Raw genomic sequence first — 24703 nt, forward strand, 5'->3', positions numbered from 1 at the left:
GGACGAAGGACACATTACTGGTGCCTGCTCGAGGCAATCGACGAACAATAGGATGGTCATGATCATGAACGTTCCATCACCTGTCCCTTCACAGTGTGTACTACCAATGTTCCCAGTTTCCCTCTTTCCCTTTCCCCCCAGTCTGCTTCTCTGGCAGTCACTTTTCTTCTCTCTTTCTCTCTTTCTCTCACTTTCCTTTTGGGCATTAAGGTTTTCGAGGCAGATTTTAAAGTTGCATTAGGATATTTCTATGGTAGACTTTATACCTAGGAAGAGGCACTTTGTGAATCCTGTGGTGTGCAGTGAGGTTTCTTCACACTGACGGATTGCAACACCGTGTCTCCACGTGCTCTCTTATAACCTCTCTGTCTCCATCCCGAGTTGCTGTTCCTGTTATTCTCCTCATGTTTTATTCTGTGTATGTACAACTTCATCATCATTCCAAATGTTAAGCAGATACATTTTCAGAATTCTTTCTCTTCCCCTCTGTGAAGCTCTTATTCCTAGTACATGGTTTCACAAACACTAACTCCAATGAGGTCCTGATCTCCACGCTCTGTCCAAATTATATCTCCATTGTTCTCTGTATGAGTTTACATCTCTGAACTATGACTCAGAAATTGCTATCATATAGAAAGCCGAGGGGGTCATAGGGTGGGTTAAACTTCATTTTCCCACTTTCTTTTTTAGGCTGCCTATTGCTCAACATCTTAAAAAATAGCTTTCTAGATGTGTCCAATCTTATAGTTGGTGATGCTAAAAATATTAGTTTCATATCACTTACTGTTATGGTTAGAAGCATGAGCTGTCTTTTCCCCCTTGTCCTTATTACTTGACATAATGTTCAGAAGAAAACTTTGTAGCCCTGGGTAGTTTATTTAGATAGTATACTTTTCAGTGAGTTTGTAGTTTATTAAACTTACAGACAAATCTGTCATGTTTTAGTATCCTTTTAGATTCTAAAATTCTCCTTCATGAGTTTAACTTTGGGTCCTTATCTCTGGAGCAAAGATCTCAAGTGTTTTAGCAACTGCGTTTTGCTTTGGATTTTTGCTAATTTGTCACATTTGCCTCTGAGCTTGTCACTGTATTGACCTTCAACCCTTGAGGGACACTTTCTGGCCTGCCTTCCTTCTGTATCCCACGATTCTAAGGTTAGAAACAACAATAGCTGTGCTATTTCCTAATCCTTGTGTTAGGACATAGCATCAGCAGAGGCAGTTCTTCACAGAAAGTTGAAATAGGCATCATCAGTTCTGAGAGTCACAAAAGGGCGTACAAAAAAAAAATACAGTTTCTGTGATAAGGGCCTGAAGTTTCAAGCCAGCAGCCCCTGGGCTTGTTCCTGTTGACAGCAATCTTTGTGGCGAGCCTCAGAGGGATTAACAGTGACTTTGCCTCTCCAAAGTGTCTACCAGTCGGGGTGATGAGGCTGTCACCTCCCTGGAATTATAGATTCATATAGTGCAGCTGCTTAATTCCCATAGAGAACCAATGTGGCTTCTCACTGTCATGCTGAGATGCTTTTTTCCAGAGGCTTTTTACAAAGAAAATGCCACCCCTCCCCGTCCACTTGGTCTTCCCTGGTCTTCTACCAGGTCCTGTATGCTCATGAATATATGTAATTGTTCTAGTTATGGACCCAGGGATGATGGTTCCTTTTCTTTTTCTTTTTCTTTTTTTTTTATGATGGACTAAAACTCTGGGTTCATATGACATTTAACAACAATTTTAATTTCTGTGGGGAGGAGCTTAAAAAAGGTATAGCTTTTCCCATATTATTTATAAAAACCCAGGCAACAGAGGAGAAGATACATGAACCGTATTTCTTGGATTCTCCCCCTGCCTTTCCCCTTCATTTTGTGGACGCTGTTGGTCTCACTCACTTGGGTGGTGCAGTGCTCACACATCTGCTTGTGGTGCCAGCTGGGGTTAGACTAGTGTGGCAGAGCCACCGCCAGTTATGGCAACAGCCACAACAAAGGAGAAGTGGGCGAAGGCACAGAACACGCAGTGCTCTCTCCTTTGACATGTAGTTAATATAAATAAACTGGGAGAGAGAGGGCTTTGTTAGCCAAAGAGGACAAAGCTGTTACTGAAATCGTAAGTGCACAGGAGGCCAATGTGTGCAGCAGCTGCAGGCTTGCACTTGCTGTATGCACATGCTTGCAGTGCCCTGGAGCTCGGGCACTGGGTTGGAAGGCTGAGGATCACAAACCACCTTTCGTGTGAAGTGGAATAAGGGGTTGAACTCATGGTTTTAGGCCTGTGAAATCCCAAGGGAATTTTGTTTTAATTTAACTTGGGAAGGGGCGTGTTTGGGGATGCCCAAACGGTATTTAGGAAGCTTGGGTGGCCTTGCCAAAAAACGTCAGCCAAACCTTCTGGCTGTCCTTGCAAGGGCCCGAGGAGGGAATGCATCCTTGTCGCCTTCTCTAAGGGATTTAAAAGCGAGGGAACCGCAGTTCCTTTTCTCTGTGTGACACAAGCTTTGATTCTTCCTGTTTTTGCTCGGGTTGTTTTCTTCCATTCCGCACTGCCGTGTTTTCTTTGCTGACCAGTGCGCTCCTGCTGGTCTGTAGCTGAAAGGCTTTTCCCAGTCAATTATTCAGCCTCTGCCCCGCTCTGCGGTGTGTTTCTATATTGCAGCCACATTGCATTATTAAACATTTTCATGATAAGCAATTCAGAGTAGCATTCAAAATTAAAAACATTCATCCTGAGGCAAATAGGAATTCTAGTTTATTGAAATATGCTTTAATAATAATCTGATATTTCTCAGAAGCAAGTTATCAAATTACAATCTGAGTTGCTGGACGATAGATTTCCTACCGGGGCCCCCCCGGGGCCAAGTGACCCTTTATGAATGGACTCAGGTTCTTAGCAGGTTGTGAGCTTTGCTCACGAGAGTGCATTTTCTACAGAGAATTGTCCCCCAATTTTTATTCCTTACCACACCTCTTGGAGAAATCGGAGACAGTTTATTTCCTCCATTATCCATTAGTTCTAGGTGAGCTCCATTGTTCTAGTGTATTAATTGAGTTGTGCTCTTTGAATAATGCACCAAGCTGAACATCATGTAAATGAATAGACCTTTAACATTCTCCCCAATTCTGGAAGAATTTTCTTTATTATCTTCACCCATGAGACAATCTCCAGGGTAATCGAACATTCTACCTCATGTTTCTTCAGTATTGTGGCATTGCATTTGAAAGAGTACTTCTCAGGTATCCGAAAAAAAGAGGTGAGTCTGCAACAGCAGTGGAAACATCCTTCTGAATCCTCCATGCTTTTCACAGGTCATATGTTAATCCATTTTCTCAGCAGGAAAAATGAAGATTATTGTGATTTCCAGCATTAAAGATTATTGTGCGTGTACTTGTGGAGTACTAAGGAAAGTGAATGAGACATTATTTTAGTGATAAATACCAGTTACTCTCAAGGGCTTACTGTTATAAACGCATATTTAAAATCATGGATCAAGTCAGTATTATATTTAATGTTATTTTGTCCCTCTGCTGCCTCAAGATCACTAATTGGATTCATGACATAGGTTTCTCCTGACACATCCTGAATGAGCTCAAGGTAGTTAGTAATCTTGAACATCTTTCTGCTTCATCTAGATTATTCCTGTTCTGATTTGTTGAATCTTTCCTATATTTATTTTCAATGCTTTCTGCCTACTGAATAAGGTAACCTCCAATGTCACAGTTATGAACATTTATTCTTGGAGCCATTTTCAGCATAGCTTGGTCCCCAGTGGCACCCATGAAGCCACCGGGGCTGCACCCAGTGGTGCAGCTCAAGAGACCCAGCGGTGCAGGGATCTGTGTGATGGCCTTGCACTTGATAGGCATGTGCTATCCTACTAGAGCTCAATCACAACACAGCTCCAACTTGACCCTTGCTCCTCCTTTCCCCTCTTCAAAATCACTGGTGTCTTTTACTGCCAGGCCACGTGTTCTTCCAGACCTTCTCCTCACATTCCACATATTCCAAATAAAGAGGGACTCAGATGCGATGCCATTTTTACTTTTAAAAAGTGTTCTTTTTCTCAGGAACAAAAATTAATTTCAAGTTTTAGAGGGATAATATTTGAAATCCTTCACAAGCAGTTACTCCTCAACGTAATGTGGGGAGATAAATGATCACAACAAAGTATGTTGTGAGGGGCTTTGTTTATGTACCACATTTCTGAGACCCTTGCTTCTTTTAAATATTTTTTATTAAGTTGTTCATGATTTATTACATTCAGTATTCCAATACTAATACCAGCTTCCTACTACCATTATTTCTAATTATCCCAACCACCATTCAAGCCTGCCCCTATAGCAGGCCCAGAATAATTTATTTTATAATGCCTGCTATAATTTGATAAAAATGATCAAAAAATATTTCCTTAGAACTTCTTCTAAGGAAAATGTGTGAGTGTTGTTGTATCTTATCATGGAGCCATTAAGATCTTTTATGAGATTACTAACATATTGTTACCAGTTAAGCTTTGTGTTTATATTTTCTTCATTGAGATTGGTTTCCCTTTACTTTACATCCCGTCCAATGTAGTGTGCTACTCTTGGCTTATCAGTGATGGAGAATTTGAAATGTTGTGTAGCTACACATTCCAGGAATTCCAAAATTTTGAATGGGGTTAGTACAGCTGGAGTAAATTTTAAACTGGATAGTGACTTTGGGTGCCCTGAATGACAGAGCCTGGCACAGAGTCTGGAAGCATCTCTGCAATGTTGTGATCTCTTTCAAGATTTATTCGTGCGTCTCTGGATTATGGTCAGTTAATGAGATTATTTGGCACCAGAAGCAGTTCATGGGCATGACTGTCAGGCTTTTGGAAGATCAGGGAGATGGGAGAGGTAGCCCATTCCTGGCTCTGTGAGATCCTGGAGACTTCAGTCACAACACCCACATACCTGAGTTTTTTAAAATATCAATTTCTGGATGTGTCTCATGCTGAGTAGTGGAGTTTGGCTGTGAACATGGTGGCAGTTGTGGAATGTGGATGTTTTTGGCCCCCGGGGCTCTGTTTGAGCAGGTGGTGGGCTCACCTGCCCCACTCCAGGGTGCCCCGGAGGACTCAGCCTCTATGGAGGTCATGAAACATCGGCAGTAGAAAATTTCTAAATGCAAACGAGCCAAAAATAAATTCAAAATCATTCACTAGCATTTAGGGCACTTGCCTAGCAGGCATTCTATATCTGGGTTTGATCCCTGGCATAATCTGATCCCTAAAAAAATCACTGGCTCAACCACCCTGGAGTCCCAGGGAATCTCTAGGTGTGGCTCTGGAGGCCCCCAGCACCACCAAGTAAACCTAGTACCCCAGGGCTCAAGCAGCACCTTATCCTTGGGACTTAGGATTGAATTGCTGCCCTGTTTGGCCAATTATTACCAGTGGGGCTTCCAGGTTTCCAGAGCTCACATTGCTTGAGGAGCTTCCTCTGCCCCCAAATAAACAACATAATGAGTCCAAGTTGTTCTTAAACAATGCTTGCCTATGTGTTGCCTTTCTTTAGTGTATAGGGGTTGTGAGTGGGAATAAGTGTAAAGAAGCACAGTTATAGAGAGTCTATGGGTCTCCAAAATTCTTATGTGGAAGTCTAACCCTCAAAGTGATGGTATTTGGAAATGAGGTCTTGGGAAAAGGATTATATCATAAGGATGAAACCCTCATGAATTCAGAATGCTTATGAAAGATACCAGAGAGCTCTCCCTTTCCCCTCTGTCAAGTGAGGTTGCATGGGAAAAAGCCATCTATGATCCAAAAAGTGAATGCTCATCAGATATCAAGTCTCAGGTACTTTGACCTTGAACTTTCAGAATCTGTGATTTCTTTTTTTTTTTTAAATTTTTTTTTTTATTAGTGAAACACCATGAGGTACAGTTGTAGATTTACAATTTTTTGTGCTTGGGTTTGATTATACAATGATCAGATACCCATCCCTCCACCAGTGCCCATTTTCCACCACCATGGATAATATCCCCCCACCTCCATACCCCCATCCCCCCCTGCCTCTGTGGCAGGGCAATCCCCTGTGTTCTCTCTCTCCTTTTGGGTGTTGTGGTCTGCAAAAGAGGCATTGAGTGGCAAACATGTTCAGTTCATAGTCCACTTTCGACATGCATCTCCCCTCCTGGGAGGATCCTCCAAACACCCTTTATTTGGTGTTCCCTTCTCTATCTGAGCTGCCCTTTCCTCTAGAATGCCCGACTGGCCACTAAGCTATGGAGTAATCCTCCTGGTGCTGATCTCAGCTATTCTTGGGTATTAATCTCATATTTTGTTACTTTATGTCCCCCAGATGAATGCAATCTTTCTATGTCTATCCCTCTCTTTCTGACTCATTTCGCTTAGCATGATACTTTCCATGTTGTACCACTTGTATGTAAATTTCATGACTTCATCTTTTCTAACAGCTACATAGTACTCCATTGTGTAGATTACCAAAGTTTCTTTAACCAGTCATCTGTTCTTGGGCATTCAGGTTTCTTCTAGTTTCTGGCTATTGTAAAGAGTGCTGCAATGAACAAACAAGTGCAGATGTCACTTTGACTATACATTTTTGCCTCTCTGGGATATATTCCCAGGAGTGGTATTGCTGGGTCAAATGGGAGCTCAATTTCTAATTTTTTGAGAATCGTCCATACTGTTTTCCAGAAGGGCTGAACCAGTCGACATTCCCACCAACAGTGAAGGAGTGTCCCTTTCTCGCCACATCCGCGCCAGCATCGGTTGCTTTTGTTCTTTTGAATGTGGGCCAGTCTCTGAGGTGTGAGATGGTATCTCATTGTGGTTTTGATCTGCATCTCCCTGATGATTAATGATGTAGAGCATTTTCTTATGTGCTTTTTTTGCCATTCGGATTACTTCTTTGAGAAAGTTTCTGTTCATTTCATTGCCCCATTTTTGGATGGGGTTGGATGTTTTCTTCTTGTGGAGTTTAACCAGTATTTTGTATATCCTGGATATCAACCCCTTGTCAGATGTGTATTCGGCGAATATCCTTTCCCATTCTGTAGACTGTCTTTGTATTTTGGTCACTGTTTCTTTGGAGGTGCAGAAGCTTCTTAGTTTAAGATAGTCCCATTTATCTATCTCTGTTTTCACTTGCTAGGCCAGTGGCGTGGCATCTTTGATGATACCATTAGCTTCAATGTCATGGAGGGTTTTGCCAACTTTGTTTTCAATGTACCTTATGGTTTCTGGTCTGATGTTGAGGTCTTTAATCCATTTTGATCTTACTTTTGTACATGGTGTTAGGCAGAGTTCTGAGCCCATTTTTTTGCATGTAGCCGTCCAGTGATGCCAGCACAATTTATTAAAGAGGCTTTCCTTACTCCACTTCACATTACTTGCACCTTCATCAAAGATTAGATGATCAATGATTGAGGGGAGATGCCAGTGTATTCAACCCTGTTCCATTGGTCTGCAGTTCTGCCTTTGTTCCAGTACCATGCTGTTTTAATTATTACTGCTTTGTAGTACAGTTTGAAGTTAGGGAGGTTGATTCCTCCCATTTTCTTTTTCCCAAGAATTTCTTTAGCTATTCGTGGGGGCTTATTGTTCCATATAAATTTCAGGAGTGTTTGCTCCATTTCTTGAAGAATGTCGTGGGTATCCTTATAGGGATTGCATTGAATTTATACAATGCTTTCGGTAGTATTGCCATTTTGACAATGCTAAGTCTCCCGACCCATGAGCAGGGGATATCTTTCCATTTCCTTATGTCCTCTTTTATTTCCTGAAGTAGCGTTTTGTAGTTTTCTTTGTACAGGTCCTTTACTTCCTTAGTTAAGCTGATTCTTAGGTACTTGATTTTCTGGGGCACAATTGTGAACGGGATTGTTTTTTTCATGTTGCTTTCTTCTCTCTCACTGTTTACATATAGGAAAGCCATGGACTTTTGGGTATTGATTTTATAGCCTGAAACTTTACTATACGAGTCTATTGTTTCTAGGAGTTTTTTGGTGGAGGTTATTGGGTTCTCTAAGTAGAGTATCATATCATCTGCGAATAGTGAGAGCTTGATTTCTTCCTTTCCTACCTCAATGCCCTTAATATCTTTTTCTTTCCTAATCGCTATTGCAAGTACTTCCAGTACTATATTGAACAGCAGTGGAGAGAGTGGGCATCCCTGTCTCGTCCCTGATCTTAGAGGGAAGGCTCTCAGTTTTTCCCCATTGAGGATGATGCTTGCTGTAGGCTTGTGGTAGATGGCTTTAATTATGTTGAGGAAGGTCCCCTCTATACCCATTTTGGCTAGGGTTTTCATCATAAAGGGGTGCTGGGTCTTGTCAAATGCTTTCTCTGCATCTATTGATATAATCATATGCTTTTTATCTTTTCTTTTGTTGATATGATGGATTATGTTGATTGATTTCCGAATGTTGAACCATCCTTGCATCCCTGTGATGAATCCTACTTGGTCATGGTGTATGATCTTTTCGATGAGTAGTTGGATTCTATTTGCTAGTAGTTTGTTGAGGATCTTTGCATCTGTGTTCATCAGGGATATCGGTCTGTAATTCTCTTTCTTTGTGGTATCTCTGTCTGCTTTTGGTATCAGTGTGATATTTGCTTCGTAGAAACTGTTTGGAAGTGTTTTTGATATTTCAATTTCGTGAAAAAGTTTAAAGAGGATTGGGAGTAAGTCCTCTTTAAAGATTTGGAAGAATTCACTAGTGAATCCATCTGGGCCAGGACTTTTGTGCTTGGGGAGACTTTTTATTACCATTTCAATTTCCTTGATGGTGATAGGTCTGTTCAGGTATTACAGGTCTTCTTGGTTCAGTCATGGGAGTCTGTAAGAGTCTAGGAATTTATCCATTTCCTCGAGGTTTTGATGTTCCGTGGCATACAGTTTCTCAAAGTACTCCCTGAGGATCCTTTGAATTTCTGTAGTTTCTGTTGTAATGACCCCCTTTTCATTTCTGATTCGGTTTATCAGGGTTTTCTCTCTCCCTTTCTTTGTGAGTTTTGCTAGAGGCTTATCAATCTTGTTAATTTTCTCGAAGAATCAGCTCTTGGTTTCATTGATCTTTCGGATTGTTTTTTGGGTTTCCATCTCGTTAATCTCTGCTCTGAGTTTTATTATTTCCTTTCTCCTGTTCGGGTTGTGCTCCTATTTTTGGTCCTTCTCCAAGCTCTTAAGCTGTGAGGTTAGGTTAGTTATGTGTGCTCGCTCCTCGCTCCTCCTGAGGAATGCTTGTAGAGCTATAAACTTTCCTCTTAACACAGCTTTTGCTGTGTCCCGTAAGTTTTGGTAACTCGTGTTCTCATTTTCATTCTTTTCTAGGAATCTTTTGATTTCCTCTTTGATTTCCTGTCTAAGCCACTCGTTGTTCAATAGAGCACTGTTTAATTTCCAGGTGTTTGATTTAGTTTTCTGTTTTTGTATGTGATTTACTTCTAATTTCAGCGCATTATGGTCTGAGAAGATTGTCGATACAATCTCTATCTTCTTAATTTTTTGGAGGCATGTTTTGTGGCTCAGCATGTGGTCTATCTTGGAGAATGTTCCATGTACGGTTGAGAAGAATGTGTATTCAGCTTTTTGTGGATGAAGTGTCCTGTATATGTCTACTAAGTCCCTTTCTTCCATTGTTTCCCTCAGATGAAGTATGTCCTTGCTAAGCTTGAGTCTGGTTGATCTATCAAGAGGTGACAAAGCAGTGTTGAAGTCTCCCACTAGTATTGTGTTGCTATTGATGTCTTTTTCCAAATCTATGAGTAGTTGTTTTAAGTACTTTGCTGGTCTCTCATTAGGTGCATATACATTTATTATTGTAAGTTCTTCCTGTTGTACAGATCCTTTGATCAATAAGAAATGGCCTTCACTGTCTCTTATGACCTTCCTCACTCGGAAATCGATGTGGTCTGATATTAGGATGGCTACCCCAGCTTTTTTATGGGAGCTGTTTGCCTGTAGGATTGTTTTCCAGCCTTTGACTCTGAGTCTGTGTTTGCTTTGACTATTGAGATGTGTTTCTTGCAGGCAGCAGAATGTTGGGTTCGATTTTCTAATCCATCCTGCCACTCTATGTCTTTGAATTGGTGCGTTTAGTCCATTGACATTGAGAGAGATTATTGTTATGGGATTTTGTCCCATTGTTCTATTGAAATTTGGTGTATTTGAAGGGCCTTTCTTGCCTTAAAGTAGCCCATTTAGTTGTTCTTGTAACCACGGTTTTGAGTCTATGAAGTTCCTGAGCTGTTGTTTGTCTGTGAAACTGTGTGTTGTTCCTTCTATTATGAATGAGAGTCTCGCTGGGTAAAGTATTTTTGGGGAGGCATTTATTTCATTGAGTTTTTTCACTATGTCCCACCACTGTTTTCGGGCCATAAGGGTTTCATCAGAAAAATCAGCTGTGAATTTTAAGGATGCTGCTTTGTAAGAGATTTCTTTCTTCGATCTTGCTGCTTTCAGAATTTTGTCTCTGTCTAAGGTTTTGGTCATTTTGATCAGAATGTGTCTTGGGGTATTTTTATTCGGATTTCTTCTAGCTGGTACCCTTCGGGCCTCCTGAATATGGTCACAAGTTTTCCTCAGCTCTGGAAACGTTGTAGCAAGGATGTCTTTGACAGTTTCTTCTTCATCAAGGTTTTCTTCCTGTACCTCTGGGACTCCAATAATTCTTATGTTACCCCTCTTGGCTTCATCACCATCTTCTCTTGCCATCTGTTTCCGAATTGTGAGTCTCTTTTCCATTTTCTGCTCTTTTCTGGAGAGTCTCTGAACTTCATCTTCGAGCTCACTGATTCTGTTCTCAGCAGCTGTTACTCTGCTGCTGAGGCCTTCCACTGAGTTTTTCAATTCGCCTACGAGATTTTTCAGGTCTGACATTTCTGATTGCATTTTCCTCATTTCTGCCTTCAAATCCTTTTGTCTTTTATTGGCATTGCTTTCCATTGTTTCTTTTAGTTCCCCAAGCATCCTAAGTAGCTCCCTCCTGAATTCCTTGTCAGAGAGGTAGTCTAACACTGCAGTACTGTTGGTGTCATCTGGGCTAGACTCTTCAATAAGAAAGTTTGGTGGGCTTTTGCGTTGCTTTACCATTGTGAAAAGTGTGGTTTAGTCCTTCACGTTCACTGTTACTATTCTGCTTGATATGCAGTGTGAGTTAAGATAGGCTTATGAGTTATTGGCTACTGTGTTTCTAGTGACTGAGCTAAACTAGAGAAGTTTCCATCGAAGAAGGTAGCTTATGGTTCCTATGGCATATGTAGTGGGAAAATATTTCGCGGCCGCTAAAGCGGCCGCGGCTCCGGAATGAGTCCCTGGCACTGAGCGCAGAGTTGGGAACGTCGATGGAGCTAGCTGTGCATGCGCAGAGAGGGTCCCAGGCCCTTGGGGGCAGGCTGTACCTGGTTGGAATAGGAGCCGTTCAGCTTGGTTGCCCAGAGCTGGGCCTCTGTGCCCGTCCCGCGCAGATCTGGGGAGAAAACCCAGAATCTGTGATTTCAAGTCTGACATTTCTGTTGGATATAGGCCGCTCTGTCTGTGGCATTGTTGTTATAGTGATTAGTACCAGATGACTGGAAATGACCTTTCAAATGGGTGACCCCATTACTGTTCATGCGGGCTAGTTTCTGTTTACACATGCAGTCCTAGAAATTATTAATAGTATTTTTTCTTAACTCACACAAGTGTCTCAGCTTGAATTGTACATTAGATGGTTAGTGTACCTTGAACTGTCATTTTGTAATCACCTTTTATGATGGAAATTCACATTCTAACATGAATTTCACATAGATCCCTACATTTACTTTGCAGCCTGCTGGTTTCTCTAGTATCTTCTGTTTTAGCAACTTGCACACAAAAATTCTAGAAGAGATAAATAACTTATGCCACAAAGTCTAACATACCCTGTTAATGGGGCAAGTGGTAGTGAAATCAAGGAAGTAAATCTCTACCACAGTAGATCAGAAAAATTTCTTCGGTCAGTGATTTTTAGCTGTCAGTTCAGATTGGTGCTAGTCCAGTGGCATAAAATTGTTGAAAACCACTTTCTTAAGTGATAACCTTCTTCTGAAGGTTATTAGGAGAGGTGGAGAAATATTTTGTTCTTCTCTAAGATGCCATGTGTTTATTTGTCTTTTCCTTATTCAAATTTAAATTTCCTGTGGCTATACATTTTTAATTTATACATTTATTTGCATATATATTTTAATTGAGGCAACTCGGTTTAAGTATTAACACTACTATGTTTAAGTCATATAATATTACACTGCACCACATTCACTACCAAAGTGCCAGTATCCCTCTGACATTGACTGTTAAACACTTCTCAACCACTCCAGTCTTTCCCACCTCCCCAACCACTCCATCTGCTGTTTGATAAACTCCATTATTAAAATATACGGTTTGTTTTTATTGGATATTGTGCATTCCCTTGCTTTTTTGCAACATCCCATACAGGAGTAAAACAATTTGGTCTCTTTCCCTTCTAATTTCCCTTTTTCCCTCTTCTGACTTATTTCATTTAACATGACACCCTCTAGTTACATTCAGATTGTAGAAAAGGAGAGTTCTTTTTTTTTAAATTATTTTTAGTGAAACACCATGAGGTACAGCTGTAGGTTTACAATTTTTTGTGCTTGGGTTTCGATTATACAATGATCAAATACCCATCCCTCCACCAGTGCCCATTTTCCACCACCATGGATAATATCCCTCCCACCCCCATCCCTCCCATCTCACTCTGCCTCTGTGGCAGGGCAATTCCCTGTGTTCTCTCTCTCGGAAAGGAGAGTTCTATATCTAAAAAAAAGCTGAATAGTATTCCATTGTGTGTGTATGTGTTTGTATGTGTGTGCATATATATTAATAATAATTTCTTGATCTCTTTACGTGTGGATATTTGGGTTGCTTTCAGATCTTAGCAGTTGTAAATAGTGTTACAATGAATTAGTGTTTTGTGTGTATGTTCTTGGGATAGGTACCAAGAAGTGGAATTACTGGATTGTATAGTAGTTCTATTAAAATTTTTTTGAGTAGAGCACACCTGAAGATGCCCAGAGGCTACTCCTGGTTCTTTGTTTGAATATTACTTCCAGTGTTGCTTGGAGGACCATGTGGCGCTGGGTATAAAACAGAAGTCAGCTGCACGCAAGGCAAGTGTCTTAAACCCCTTTATTGTCTCTTCAGCCCCTTGTTTCATTTTTGGGATAATTCTCTAGACTATTTTTCCATAGTGAATAAGGGTTTCTTTTTCACCGCATACCCAGTATAACACTGGTTGTTATTTTGATATAGACTATTCTTATTGGTGTGAGGCAATTGCTCGTTTTCACTTCTACTTGCATTTCTATAATTATCAGCAATGAGAAGTTTTTCATACGTCTCTTAAACAACTGCTTTCTTCTTTGTAGCACTGCACTGCAGCACTGTCCTCCTGTTGTTCATCTATTTGCTCGAGCGGGTCCAGTAACGTCCCCGTTGTGAGATTTGTTGTTACTGTGTTTGGCATATTGAATATGTCATGGGAAGCTTGCCAGGCTTTGCCACGCGGGTGGGATACTCTCAGTAGCTTGCCGGGCTCTCGAAGAGGGTCAGAGGAATTGGACCTGGGCCGGCTGCATGCAAGGCAAACGCCCTGCCCATTGCGCTATTGCTCCAGCCCTTCTTTTTCGTAGAAGGATCTGTTCTTTCCTTTCCCCCTTTTTTCCATTGGGGTTGATTTCTTGTTGAGTTTTGTGAGTGCTTTATATATCTTAATATTAGTTGCTGGATATATGGTGCACAAATATTTTCTCCCTTTTAGTAAGTTCTCGTTTCATTTTAGTCATACATTTTTTATAGTACAGATAAGGTATTTTTTTTAAATTGTAGTCCCATTTGTTTATTTTAGCTTTTTTTTGCTTTGCCAATCGAGTTGGATCATTGAAGACATATGTGAAGTCAGTATCATGGAGCATGGAGTATTTTTTCTCTTTTTTCTTCAATGTTTCTTGCTTCCCATTCTAACCCAGAATCTAATACATTTTGAATTATTTTGTGTATGGAGTGAGGCAGATGTCAAATTTCATCTCTTTTCAATGGATATGGTTTATCAGTTTTCCAAACACCATGTGTTGAAGTGGTTTTACTTGCCACTTTGTGCTATTGGCATCTTGTTTTAACTTAACTGTCCATATATCAGATGGGCATTTTGGGGCTCTCCGTTCTATTTCGTTGGTATGCAGGCCTGATTTTGTTCCAGTACATATTGTTTTGATTACTATAGTTTCGTTGTGTAAAGTCGGTGCACAGTGTCTCCCATCTTTTTCATTTTCCAGAATTATTTTGGATGTTTGAGAAGTTGTAATGTATTGCATGGGCTATTATTTTACTATAATTAAAACAGTTTTTGGTGGAATCTCCTGTATTTTCTATATGTAATAAGGATCATGACATCTGTAGATAGTGATAGTCTAACTTCTTTTTCATTTGAATTATATTAATTAATTTTTATTGCCGAATTGTATGGCCATGAATTCCAATACTGTGTGTAATACTAGTGATGAGAGTGGACATCTCTCATCAAGAATTTTAGATTTTACAAATAAGTATTATATGAGCTTTAGTAGTATGTGACCTCATTTCCATTTTTTTAATTTATTTTTTTAAAAATTTTTTATGTAGGAGTACTGCTATTTATTCAGCCACCGATTAGCTGATTGAATTGTGTATAAACTCCACCTTACTATTTTTTCCATTTTTTAAATAATTTTATTTATTGAATCACCATGAGAGCAGTTGCAAAACTTTCGGGTCTAAGTCTCGCTCATACAATGAAATACCTGTACCTTCACCAGTGCCCATTCTCCACCACCAAAAACCCTAGTATACCCCCATCCCACACCCTCCCCCCAACCTGCGGGGCAGATGATTTCCACATTACTCTCTCTCTACTTTGATCACATTCAATATTTTGACACCAGACCCACCATTATTATTTGAGATTTTACCCCAACACTCAGATCTGCTGAAAAGGCAACAATAGATAATTTATTTTCTATTGCTTGTTATGAATAACATATGATGTCACGTGGCTGCAGTAGTGGCCGTGCAATTATGAAATTCTGAAATTTTAACACTTAAATCTGGAGGGATTTCTGCCCAAACCTGCTGGGTTCTGAGATTTGCTCCTGAGTCTCTGGGATCATGGTCGTTATGCAGCTTGATCAGAGAGGCCGTTCGTGGGCCATGACTTGGGGTTTTGTTGGGGTGGGGAGGACAGGACCAACTCTACCCCCATCCCATGAGGCCCTGTGTGTCTCATGACTGCGGGCCCAAACCTGACTGTCCAATGGCCTCTGGAGGATGACGGCCAGTGAGCTGCCAGGGGAAAGCAGGTGAAGGGACAACACCCTTTCCCCGACTGGGGTGGCCCGGCAACAATAACCTACTGCATGGTACGGATGCATTTCTGCCAAAAGCCGCTGGGTTTCGAGATTTGTTTCTGAGTTTCTGGGATCATGGCTGTTAAGCAGCTTGATCAGGAGCCAAAGAGGCCATTTGTGGGCAATGACTTGGGGTCTCGTTGGGACAGGGAGGACAGGGTCAGCTCTTCAGTTTTCTGGATATCTCCTCCATTGATTCTTTGAGTAGATCCTTGAACATCCTCTGCATTTCATCTCAGAATTCTTTATCGGAGAGAACATATTTGTGGATAATCCTGGTTGAGGATTAGGAACTCTTTTCTTCATCTTTTCCTTGTAGTGGAGATTTTCGCTGTTTCTTCATGTTGTTTTGGTTGTCTAGTGGACAAACCCTGAAATTCGCTAGTACTGATCCCTCTTATCGTGGCAAAGGATTCTGGATAAGGTCGGTCGATGGTGGTCACTCTTCTCCCTTTCTAGAGTCTGACCATCCTCTCAGGCATTTTTCTTTGGCTTATGACAGGCATCTAGTGAAGCTTTGGAGGAGGTGCTCTTTTAATATTGGGCTTGTACAGCTTCTTGGCGTACTGGTCTTTTCTTAGAATTGAGGTGTTCAGAATTTTTTCCAAAGATTTAGGTGATAAAGGCTGGGATGAAAGTCCAGAGTGCTGGGAGTGAGGAATATAACTGTGGCCTCCTGTCTCGGAGAAGGCCGACCCCACTTTTGAGGAGGCCACGCCCACTTCGAGGAGGCCACACCCCTACAGTGGTGGCCACGCCCCAGCCAGTCCAGATGCTAGTCCACAGACCTGTTTGGGAGGGGCGGGGACAAGTTGGGCTGGTGCTAGCTGCAGAAGTGCAGGCAGATGCCCCAGGCCGGGGTCCAGCTACCTGTGGCGGCTGGCTTTTGGGGTTTCGAGTTGGGGTGGGGAGTGGGCGCCAGGTGGGTACCTGTTTGGGAGGGGCAGCGACTAGTTGGGCTCTCATGAATCTTTTTATGTCTTATTTGATTCCATATTTGACCCAAATGTTGTTCAATAGTATGTCTTTTAGTTTCTAGATGTTTGGGTTTACACCAGCTTTCCTATCTTTCCTTCCTTCCTTCCTTCCTTCCTTCCTTCCTTCCTTCCTTCCTTTTTCACTAATTGTTTTTTTAGCTTTATAATTTGGAAAGTACTTGCTTGCTATGGTTTTAATCTTTATTCTTTTGGGGAGTCTTAAGCAGTGCTCAGGGAAGCTGGGGAACTATCACCATTAGTTTGGGACAATTATGACTGTGTTTTAGTGCTAGGGCCAGAGAATCCATTGCTGCTCAGGCCCTTCAGTGCTGAAAACTACTAGGGTCACCCTGAAAATGCTTGGAGAGACTCACATTGTGTGTGTGTGTCTGTGTGTGTTTGTGTGTGTGTGTGATTCGATTATTTTTAATGGAATCACTGTTCTGTACACCATTACAAGGCTGTTTATGATCAGGTTTCAGTCATACAATGTTCCAACACCCATCCTGTCACCAGTGTACATTTCTTTTCCTACCACCGATGTCCCTCCATTTCCTCCTGCACCATCCCCAGTCTGTCTCTATGGCAAGCACTTCTCTCTCTCTCTCTCTCTCTCTCTCTCTCTCTCTCTCTCTCTCTCTCTCTCTCTCTCTCTCTCTCTCTCCCTCCCTCCTTTTGGGCATCGTGGTTTGCAATACAGGTACTGAGAGGTTATTATGTTTGTTCCTTTACCACTTTCAGCATGCAGTTCTTATCCAAATTAATCATTTCCAATTATCTTTGTCACAGTGGCCCCCTCTCTACCCCAAACTGCCTTTTATTTGGGCTATATTGGTGCTGCTCAGGAGGTCATTTGGTGCTGAAGATAAAATTTAGATAGGATACATGTAATTCACCTGACCTAACATATTTTCTTTCTTATCCATTAGTCTTCATGCTTTTGTTTTGTTTACATTTTTTTTTGTGTCCCAGCATGTATTTCTCTTTTTTTCGTTTGTTTTTTGGGGCCATATTCAGCTGCGCTCAGGATTTACTCCTGGCTTTGTGCTCAAGAACAACTCATGGGGAACTCAGGGGCCCATATATGGTACCAGAGATCAAACCCAGGTTATCTACATGCAAGCACAGCACCCTACCTGCTATACTATCGCTCTAAACAGCATGCGTTCTAGCTGCAGAATGATCAATGTGCACCGGAAGGAATGTGGACTTTACTTTTAGGGGTAGAGAGCACTGTACTTGTCTTTTAAGATCAGCTCTTACAATTCTTTTAAAGGCTATTGTTTCCTTATTGAATTTTTGTTTGGCTTAATCTGTCCAATGTTGAGTGTGGTGTTTAAAATCTCCTCCTACTGTTGTGCTGCTCTTAATATCTTTCTTCAGACCTATTAATAGTTTCTTTAAATATTTTCATGCTCCTTCAGTTTATTCAAAATGTTGGTGAGTGTTACGTCTTCTGGATATATTGACCCTTAATAATTATGTAATGTCCAACTCTGTCTCTTACTATTTTTTAGTTTGATGTCTAGTTTGTATGATATAAATATGACCCCTTGCCCTTCTTTGGACTATCAATCATTTCTGTGTATGATTGTTTGTCGGGAACGACATGTCGTTCCCAACGTTCTCCCTTCCGAAATTCGACACGCCATTTCGTCGGTAAAGAAACAAACAGCACCCGGCCCAGACAAGGTCAGACCTGAACACCTGAAGAACCTGCCGTCAGTACTCATCAATACACTGGCTCGGCTCTTCACTCGCTACCTGTCTGAATGCAAGGTTCCGTCCCAATGGAAAACCAGCAGGACCATACTACTGTTCAAGAAGGGAGACATCCATGACATTGGCAACTATCGCCCGATCTGCCTATTGTCTGTCATCTACAAGTTGTTCACTTGAGTCATCCTGAATAGGATTGGCAGAACACTAGATGAAGGACAACCATGCGAGCAAGCAGGGTTCCGCAAAGGATTCAGCACCATCGACCATATCCACACGATAACCAAGCTCATTGAGGTTTCTCGGGAGTTCAAGATGCCGCTCTGCTTAACGTTCATTGATTTAAAGAAGGCCTTTGATTCTGTTGAGACGGAAGCAGTCATTGAAGCCCTAGCCAATCAGGGCATTCAAGCCCAATACATCAGGATCCTCCGTGAGCTGTATTGCGGATTCACTACCAGGATCTCACCATTCTACAAAGAAGTGATCGTTGATGTCAAGAGAGGGGTGCGGCAGGGTGATACCATTTCACCGAAACTCTTCAGTGCCACCCTCGAGAACATCATGCGACGACTGGAATGGGAAGGAATGGGAGTGAAAATAGATGGTCGGCAACTACACCACCTCCGCTTTGCTGATGACATTGTTTTAATAACACCAAACATCAGCCAAGCGGCACAAATGCTGGCCGACTTTGACCGTGAGTGTGGAAAGGTAGGACTACAGCTGAATCTTACGAAGACAATGTTTATGAGAAACAGCCTTGTTCCTGACGCCCCATTCGCTCTCAATGGAATGACCATCTCCGAATGCAACAGCTATGTGTACCTAGGTCGAGAGGTCAACATGACAAATGACCTGGCACCCGAGCTGTGCAGGAGGAAGAGAGCGGCTTGGAACGCCTTCAAGAACGTCGAAGAAATAGCTAAGAGGACGAAGAACCTCCGACTCTGGGCACATCTCTTTGATTCCACTGTTCTTCCTGCATTAACATATGCCTCAGAGACCTGGGCCCTATGCAAACATGATGAGAACGCCATTCAGGTCTCCCAAAGAAGAATAGAAAGAGCCATGCTTGGAATATCACGTTTCACTCAAATGAGAGAACGAATCCGGAGTTCTGACATCCGTCGACGATCAAGGATCAGGGATGCTGTCTCATTTGCCAAGGTGTCGAAAATCAGATGGGCTGGTCACGTAATGAGATTTAAAGACGACCGTTGGACTAGAGCTGTTACTGATTGGATTCCACGGGATGTCAAGAGACCGCGTGGCTGCCCACCTACCAGATGGTCAGACTTCTTCGTGAAGATCATGAACGATCGGTTTGAGGGTCTTCATATTCCCGGAGCGAACAGATGCCATTGGGCTACAGTAGCACGTGACAGGGACAAATGGAGACGTTACTGGCGCCCGCTCGAGCAAATCGACGACTAACGGGAAGTTAAGTGATTAAGTGATTAAGTGATTGTTTGTCAATCATTTACTCTGAGCTTGTGTTTATCGTGACAATTCAGTATGTCTCTTGGTGGGTTTTATTAATTTTATTGGGGTAAGGGGACACTAGGTAACCCTCAGTAGGTTTGGGGGCCCTACCAGCTATTTTCAGTCAACCAGACCTGTGGTTTATTGAAAGGCCTGATGATGTGACTCTTCTGGGGGCTTTGATTCCACCAACAGGTCATTGCAGGGTGGGCACACCAGCAACCTGATCGTGCCTTCAGGTTTTCTGACACCTCAAACTTGCCTCTGTACCTTTGGCTGGACCCCAACAATTTGGGATCAAGTTTACCAAGAAATTAAATAGCCAAAAGTTAGGTATGTGGGAGCCATGCCCACAAACCACCTTCGGACCAGCTATACAAACTCATTTATTGGCCTTATTTCAGAGACCCATAGATAAATCTCAAAAGAGACCAAAAGTCACAGTTAATCTCAGACCTGAGCATGGCTGAACAGACTGGTGTAAATTGGAGAGGGGCAGGTTGGTCTGTACCTGCCCAAGCAGAGCCCCCAGCAGTTGCTTCCACAACCCAAAATCACTGCTGTATCCCTGGTCTGACTCCACCATCTCAGGATAGACCTCACCAAGATATAATCTGCTGAAAATTCGGGTATGCGGGTTTTGTGACTGAAATCTCCAGGCTTTCACGGAGCTGGGGTGGGCTACCTCCCCTCACTTCCCAATACACATGGAAGCACTGACAGCCATCCCCACGAACCAACTCCTCTAAACTCTATTACTGGTCTTGCTTCAGAAATCAATAAATAAATCTTGAAAGAGATCAAAAGCCAAAGACACAGCCGTGAGTCCCCCGGAAGATACCACAGAACTGGAGAACCACAGAACATTGTCAGCCCACAATGTGTCTCCACACGGCATCTTGGCACACCAACAGCCCTGGTCCAGAGACACAGCAAGTCCTGGAAGACACCACAGAGCCGGAGATCTCTCCGAGTGCCATACTGAGCCAATATCACCAGAGCACCCCGGATGGAGCAGTTGCAGTCTCCCCGCCTGCTCCACATGGAATCCCAGTGACCAAGAGCTTCCACAAGCAAGGCCCAGGCATGCAGGTTCTAGGATTAAGTCTCTATGCTGCATGGCATCAGAGATGCCTGGCTGTCCCTCCCTGACTCCCCGCCTGCTCATTGTCCTGGCTGTCGGCAGCCCACATTGTGCCTCTGGGTGCCACCTTAGTGCACCAACATCCCTGGTCCAGAGATGCCCAATTGCATCTCAAAATGGATTAGTGTCCTACAGATATGTCTCTAGAACCCAACCATTTAAAATCTAGGATTCCAGAAGTGCATGGCCACGGCACCCAAGATATTCTAAATGGGCAATGGACAATAAATGATCTAGCCTCTGCCACTAGCAGGCAGGCGGGCTTGAATGGTGGTGGAAAATTTTTGTGCAAAACAATGCTTAAAAGTAGAGAGCGGATATTGGGGAAATTGCCTGCCATGGAAACAGGGTGAAGACTGGGAAGGGATTGGGGGATATACTGGGAACACTGGTGGTGGAAAGTATGCACTGGTGGAGGGATGGGTGTTTCATCATTTATGGCTGAATCTTGAACATGAAAGCTTTGTAACTATCTCATGGTGATTAAAAAAAAGGAATGTGGACTTAAGGTGGAGTACATGCCCAATTCAATCAGCTTAATCAATGGCCGAATAAATAGCAGTACTCTTACATTTAAATAAAAAAGATGTTACTCTTCTTGTGCCTGTGGTGCTAGGGAAAACTGGGTTACTCCAAACCTTCAAAAATTTCAGAATCTTCAGTGATGCCTGAGAGACCACTGCCCTATATCCCAGACCCTGGAGTTTGTTTCTTAATCCATCCAGGCACTTTTTGCCTGTTTGACTATAGTGAGTTCATTTCATTCATTTCATTGACAGTGGGGTTATTAAAATAAAGGAATTTAGTACCACTCTTCTGGGTATTCTAATTCTGGGTGTTCATGAAGTTTATCTCTGTTTCTTTAGCCTTAATTTATTTTCCTTCCTTGTACTTTGATAAAATTGTCTCTTACCTAGTGATCAGATTCCACTAGTCTCCTCAGTTTATGCCTTCTAAGTATATTGACTTTGAAGTTACCATGAAGTTTTATTTGGAATTCTAAGCTAATTCCCCTATAAAGCTTAAAGTAAGTAAGCCCTGGGTTATTTTAAAGGGTTCCTCATTGTTGTTCCCTCCTTTTCCACGTATTTTGTCAATATATTACTACTTCAAAGTGGGATTTCTTTTACTTTTTAAAAATTTTTTATTAGTGAAACACCACGAGGTACAGTTGTAGATTTACAAATTTTTGTGCTTGGGTTTCGATTATACAATGATCAAGTACCCATCCCTCCACCAGTGCCCATTTTCCACCACCATGGATCCCAGTATCCCTCCCACAACCATCCCCCCATCCCACCCTGCCTCTGTGGCAGGGCATTCCCTTTGGTTCTCTTTCTCCTTTTGGGTGTTGTGGTCTGCAAAAGAGGCATTGAGTGGCAATAGAAGATCATTTAATATTCCTTGCAGAGTTGGTATAGTGTTCATTAAATCGGGTGACATTTGTTCAAGAAGCTTGTGTGATACCTTTGCATTTGAGTGGTAATCTTACTGATAAAGTATTTTTGTGTGGATGTTTTTTCCATTCAACATGTTAGCTATATCATATCATTTCCATCTCATATAAGGGGTTCTGTTTGATAAATATATATTATCATGAGTCTTTTAGGTCTTCCTTTATATGTGAGCCTTTGATTTTCTCTTGGTGATTTTAGTATTCTCTTTAATTTTTGTCATTTTAATTACAGAGTTTTATTCCATTTGGATTTATTTTGTTGTTTTTTAATTAAACTTCCTGGTTTAGTACCTCCTTTATATTGGGAAAATTCTTATCATTAATGTCTTCAATCAATTTTTTGTCCTTTTTACTTTTTTTTCCTGGAAACCCTATGGTATGAATACTATTCCTCTTGATTGTGTCTTACTGATAATTTATAGTTTCTTCTTTAAAAAATTCTTCCTTCTGTTCGTTAGTAATGCTTTTATCTACCTTATCCTTGAGCATATTGATTTGTTGCTCAGTTTCTGATATTCTTCAACTGGAATTCTCCTCTTGTGTTTTTATTTGAGCTTAACTATTGTGTTCATTGGCTCTGTGATTTCTGATTGCCCCTTTCAGATATTCTCTTTCGTAAATTCTCTCTTTGTTAGAATTCTCTTCTATTGATTTTATCAATTCAATTAATAGCTTGGTCATTGTGGTTTAGATATATTTATCAGGGAGTTTAGAAAGTTCTAGCATGCTTGGGGTCCTTTCTGAGATTTTGTTTTTCTACTTAACAGTGCAAATGAATTCCTCCACTTTGCCATAGTATCTGATGTTATGCCAGGGCAGGAGTTAGGGTCTGATTTTGTGCAGGCCTGGGGGGCAATCTGTGGTTCACACTCACCAATTCTGGTCAAGGACTGTGGCTCTGAGTTTGTGTCACTCTGGATAACTGCTGTGAATTGGTGTCCAACAGGTCTGAGCGGTAAATCAGGACTGTGGTTACAAATGCCCCAAAGTAACAATAGCACCAAACAGATTTCCATAGTCACAAAGGCATTGTGTTCCCATAGGCCAGCAGACCTTGGATGCATCCTGTGGTCTCACAGGTCGGTGTTTGATGAGACCTATGGTGCCATGTTTGACTAGTCTTGTCATCCAACCAAATGTTTCAAACATGCAAACATGGAATAAATGTGCAGCAGGCAATTTGAGTTCTACCTAGTGCTCTATTCCACCATGAAAGCACTTTCTGACACTACGCGTTAGAACCTTCTGCTATCAATTGGGTGTATTGGGAAGAGCTGGCTTTTTTCAGCTTGGGGTAAAAAATGTTGGTCCCCTGTTACCAATCCCTTAACTTGAGAAGGAGGACTTGCCCTTGAAGAGAGATGGGAGTTGGAAGCTCCCTGTGAATTCTGCAAGAGGCCACTGAGGGGCAGCCTGCCACAGCTCACACGCCTGGGCGTCTCAGCGCGGTATAGTTCTTACCTTCTGATCAGGTTTTGTCAGTAGAATTCTAACATGGGGCAATGGGATTTTTGAGTGGACAAGTTCCATTGCACACGAACAGTTTCAAATTTCTCCCTGGACTGTTAGTCTCTGCTATGCCCCTCCTTGTGGGGTTGTGCTTCTGAAATCTTTTTATTTTATTTATGTATTTATTGGTTGGCTCTACTTTATTTTTTTCCTTCTTATTTATTTATTTATTTTTAATTTTATTGAATCACCATGAGAAAGTTACAATCTTTGATGTTTGGGTTACAATCACACAATGATCAGACACCCATCCCTCCACCAGTGCACATTCCCCACCACCAATCTCTCCAGTACTACCCCCCTTACCCACCCTCCCCTTAACTCTTAAGTCCAGTTCATGCTCCATATTTCCACAGTGGGACTCTTCTTCTGGAGGTGAGAGAGAGAGAGAGAGCTGGATTCTCAGTGACCTTGCAACAGTGCCCCAGGCATGGTATGTATTTAATTCAACTTTGTTGTATTGCTGTGATGTCACAGGAACTGAAATCCTGTTGCTGCAGGATTCCTCACTATTTGACTATCTTGGCCTTGCTTCTTGAAGGCAAGGTATATTTTGCACTTATATGTTACAATACTTTCAAAGGACCTTACTGAAATGCAGAGCGCTAATAGATGCTGAAAAAGGGGGTGCTTATCCGAACATCTTTCATTAATCAATTGAGCTCAAATCTCTTTTCCTCAACTCTCTCAATGATTGAAGTTAGATAATACATACATAATAGAGGCTCCTGCCTACCTACATTATAAAAATCTGATGTACGACTAGTCATATATTACACCCACCCAGCCTGTGAACCTGATGTTTATGTTTAAAATTTTGGCTTCTTCTGGAGGCAGGTGACCCGCTTTCCCTTCTTCCAACTGTCAGGAAGTCTGATGAGATCGAATTTTCCTGAGACCTCATCTTAAAATCTAAAAATTGGGCCAATACTTATCTAGGAATTTCTTATAGATTGTGTCTTGGGGGAGTATATGGTGCCACCAGCAGGTCAATCTGTACCTGTGAGGCGAGTGCA

Source organism: Sorex fumeus, unplaced genomic scaffold (assembly GCF_029834395.1).
Source record: "Sorex fumeus unplaced genomic scaffold, SorFum_2.1 ptg000265l, whole genome shotgun sequence".
NCBI classification, from domain to species: domain Eukaryota; kingdom Metazoa; phylum Chordata; class Mammalia; order Eulipotyphla; family Soricidae; genus Sorex; species Sorex fumeus.